The 4,610-nt window shown below is 39.3% G+C and overlaps 1 long non-coding RNA gene across 1 annotated transcript; it reads left to right on the top strand.

Annotated features, from left to right (window-relative positions):
* Positions 1-1,652: 1,652 nt before the first annotated feature.
* Positions 1,653-4,182, top strand: LOC114150079 (uncharacterized). Its single transcript, XR_003596664.1, has 2 exons — positions 1,653-1,728; positions 4,128-4,182. It is a non-coding gene; the product is annotated as an uncharacterized LOC114150079 (long non-coding RNA).
* The last annotated feature ends 428 nt before the right edge of the window (positions 4,183-4,610 follow it).

Here is a 4,610-nt window from a genome sequence, read left to right as displayed (position 1 = left end):
CACCGGGGTCATAGCGACGGGCCGGTAATCGTTCAGGCTGGTGATGGACATCTTCTTCGGTACAGGGATGATGGTGGAAGACTTGAGGCACTCAGGAACCATGGCGAGCTGCAGGGGCAGATTGAAAATGTCCAGAAACACTCCTGCCAGCTGGTCGGCGCAGGTTTTCAGCGTCTGGCCTGACACCTTGTCCGGTCCTGTAGCTTTGTGGGTGTTGATCCTCCTCAAGGTGGACGTCACCTGATGCTTCTGCAGGACGAGAGGCTGGTACTGCTCTTCCAGTTGGGGTAGATGTACAGCTTCTCTGCTGCCCGCCGTGTCAAAGCGGGCAAAGAAACTGTTTAAGGTGTCAGGCAGGGTGGGGTCGCGGCTGGTCAGCTGAGTGCTGTGTTTGTAGTCCGTCATGGTTCTGATGCCTCTCCACATGCTTCGGGGGTTGTTGTTGATGAAGTGTTCCTCAATCTGCTGTTTGTACTGGAGCTTGGCCTGCTTAATACCTTTTTTCAGTTCCGACCGGGCCCTGCTATAAGCCAACCTGTCTCCAGACCTGTAGGCAGCATCCCGGGCTTTCAGCAGGGCCCGTACTGTGCTGTCCAGCCATGGTTTCTGGTTTGGAAACACTTTTATGGTCTTAACAGGGAGGACAGCGTCGGTGCAGAACTGAACATAGGACAGAACGGACGATGAGTATTCCTCCAAGTCTGCGCCGTCCCTGAACACACTCCAGCCCCTCTTAAAGTACATCCACTGTCATTTTGTGTTGCTGGTGGTGAGAGGCCCAAACACTGACAAGCTGAGGTGATGAACAGATGGTTGGTTATTTAATGAAAATGATAATAAAACAAGAAATGACTATACAATAGGGAGGACACAAGGAGCTGGGAGGAGGTAACATCAAAGTAATTGAGAATAGCACAAAAAATAACAGGAGGATCTATCAAAGAGTGAAAGGAAGAGGGTTTATAGGAGAGTGAATGCTGGAACAACAGAGTGGGATGACCAGCTGACGGGTTGCAGGCTGAGAGTGAGAGAGTGGCCAAGAGGGCGATGGAGAGTAAACAAACAGGGGAACTTGGAATCAAATCTTAAGATAAAAATGAACTCAGCACAAGAAATAATTAGAGACTTGTAAATTTGATACATAAAAAAGAGAACATGTGGAAAATTTAAATGGAAAAATTCAGATCAATTAGATCAATTAGAAATTTAAGTGTCATGATGTGTGGTGGAAGGTGATGAGGCAGACTCTTGAGACCCAGGTAAAATGAGAACAGATGGTGATTTAATGATGAATACTGATCCACGATGACACAGTCCAGACAAAATCAAATAACCAACAGCCAGGCAGCACGACTGAGCAGAAGCCAGGGCTCAACGTCACTAGCACTGGAGCAACGAAAGACGACAGTATAACAGTTCACACATATGACACTGAATTGACAAGGACCCGACAAGGAACAAGGAACACAGGTGGGGTTAAATACAGAGAGGGTAATCAAGGAAACGAGACACACCAGGGAGCAATCAAGGGATAGACAAGACAATACAGAGACTCAGGGACATAGAAAAACTCTAAATAAACACACAGGAAAACACAGATCCTGACATTAAGACTAAACAAAATGGCAGAACAATATAATATTACTAGATAAAGCTACATCATTTATAAAGTTTAATTGGTAATACTTTTATAACAAATTTATGACAGATCATGATTTCTTGGTTAATGTCTAGTTGTCATAACAAAGACATTTTGAATAATGTCAACTTTGTATTAAAAATGTCATTTACCAAATGACACTTTATGACAACAGTCATAAATATTCATGAAGACTTACTCATGTTCATGACAGGTGTTATGTCATGTTTATGACATTGTCATGTCAGTCTTATTCACAACCCGTCAAATAAAGTGTTACTGAATACTTTTATTCATAATGCTTCCTTTTCTTTGTACTGTAATGCAGTTTTTTTGCATTTTCATTTGGAGTCATGTAAGCAATCCACAGACAAAAGATGCAACCATTACACTATGGCAACTTCTGTAGGAACTGACAAGCATCTAAAGAGAGAGGCCCCCTGCTGTACTTCTGGGAAGCTCACAGCTTCTGCCTTGATTTCCTCAGCATGTCCTTGTGCCCAGTCCTGGACCCCGTCCTGGACCCAGACTGCTGTTCAGTTCAGTGCCAGTTAAATATCCTCTGCTGCTATCTGTTAAACGGTGTGGCTCCAGGCCATAGCAGCCTCTCTGCCCCTAAAGTCTGGCATGTCTGCCAAGTCATCTGGTTAACTAATAGCTGAACATTTTTATGGCCTTTTTGTCTTTGTTCAGGACAGTTTTGTGTTACTCTTACTGACATTACTGACTAAATTAGTTGACTATTATTTCAATAATTGATTTATCGCAATTAATTTGATTAATCGATTTAGCCACAATTCAAAGCAGAGATAGACAATCTAAAAAAATTATAGATCTTCTTCCTTCCATCCACCCAATCATCCATTTTCTATACACCCTTGTCCTCTAGGGTCAGGAGGGGTGATGGTGCTTATCTCCTGCGAGACATTTTGGGCGAGAGGCGAGGTCAGCCTGGACAGGTCACCAGTCTGTCACAGGGCAACACAGAGACAGACAGATTTTGTCCCCTCAGTGAGTGAATGTTTTTCAACCACTCATATATTTAACAAGGCATTATTTGTTTGCGTAATACTTTTGTTTGTAACAAAACAGAAATTAAATTTACTTGATTAGCTGTGAACGTGTCTGACTTACTAGTCTTTGTTATGACACTTGACAAGAAATCGTGATCTGCCATAAATTGGTTATAAAAGTTTTACCAATTAAACTTTAAAAATTATGTAGCTTTGTCTAGTAATATGATATTGCTCTGCCATTTTGTTTAGCATTAAATTTCTATTTGATCTAATTGATCTAAAGTTTTACAGCAAGATGTCTACAAAGCACTTATGAACTTTGCAATTGAAACATTATTTCAGGCTATTTTAAGTAGTGCAATACACAATCTCCACCAGTGAGAGGCAGCAGTGCACAAACAGGCATGCAATGTGTTGGTGAAGAAGAAATCTTACATCTTGTGGGGCCAACCTAACACAAGTTATAACGGCCAGATCTCCTGTTTAAAACGAAGCCGAAGTTTGTCACCTAATACATATGAGGTATGTTTCTTATTAACTTTACATTTTCTTTGAGAAAATAACATTGACTATGTTCTCTTTCTTTATAATGTTAACTATGAGCCATTCAAGCTAATGCTACCTTGCTGTGAGTTAATGTTAGCTAAAGTTATTAAACTCCATTACTGTAAGGTTAGCCCTTAATCTTAAACATATTTTAAAGGCAGGCAAATAGATTTGTTTCCTTCCAATTTTAATCTAACAAATTAAAATCTAATATGTTAGTCAAAGTTATCCTTTATGTACATTATTTTGCAACTTGTGACATGTGCTTGTGTTCTTTGCTTTGTCAACTTTAGCCACTTGAAGACCCGTTTTAGCCTAAGGACACATGGTGGGGAGTGGGATGGACAAAGGTGGCTAATGAAGACATGCTACAGGTGTGGAGGATGATAATGAGGACCAGCCATGAGAGAAAGAAATCCTTGTTTGACCAAAGAGAAAGAAGCAGATTAAATATTCCCCAAGAAAATTAGGTAAGTCATTTTTGTGTTACTATTTTCTCCAGGTGAAGGAGGGTAAGGGGACAGGTAAGTGGGGAAGGGGGAGCAGGAATTTGTTTAACTTTATTTGAGGTAAGAGTTAATATTAATGACACTTAATGACATTTTCATAACTGTTTCTACTTGTTCCACTTTACTTGAGGTAAGAGATAATATTAATTACACTGTAATAACACTTAATGACACCTTCATAACTGTTCCACTTGATGTAAGAGGAATTATTAAAGACTCTGTCAATAAATCATTTGACAGTGTAATAAAGCTTAATGAAATTTTTATTGTTAGTCCTACTTGTTCTGCTTTATTTCAGATAGGGGGAAATATTACTGTTTTGTTAAAGATTTTGACAGTGCAATAACACTTAATGACATTATTATGACTACTATTATGACATATTTATCACATAAGATGATTCTAGGTTAGGTCAAGGTCAAGTTGTCATAACAGAGACACTTTTGTCTAGGTTAATGTCTAGTTGTCATAACAAAGACATTTTGAATAATGTCAGCTTTGTATTAAAAGTGTCATAATTTACCAAATGACACTTTATGACAACAGTCATAAATATTCATGAAGACTTACTCATGTTCATGACAGATGTTATGTCATGTTTATAACAATGTCATGACAGTCTTATTCACAACCCGTCAAATAAAGTGTTACCAAGTATTCCCTTTGTCAATAAGAGATTAAAATTCACTGTATTATTTGGGCATTAAGTGAAATCAAAGCTTTTGAGCTTTATGTGGTTTTATAATGTTATTAACTCATCAAAAACATATCTGGAGTGTTGCTTTGATTCTTTCATGTGTAACACGGGATGAATGACCTTGACTGACTCCGACTCTAAAGCCACCTGGTAGACCTCTTAAATGATGCTCAAACATCTAGGGTCTCCCTACAAAAAGTATC

Source organism: Xiphophorus couchianus, chromosome 8, assembly GCF_001444195.1.
Source record: "Xiphophorus couchianus chromosome 8, X_couchianus-1.0, whole genome shotgun sequence".
NCBI classification, from domain to species: Eukaryota; Metazoa; Chordata; class Actinopteri; order Cyprinodontiformes; family Poeciliidae; genus Xiphophorus; species Xiphophorus couchianus.
Note: the sequence above shows the minus strand (reverse complement) of the source record. Positions and strands in the feature narration are given on the sequence as shown.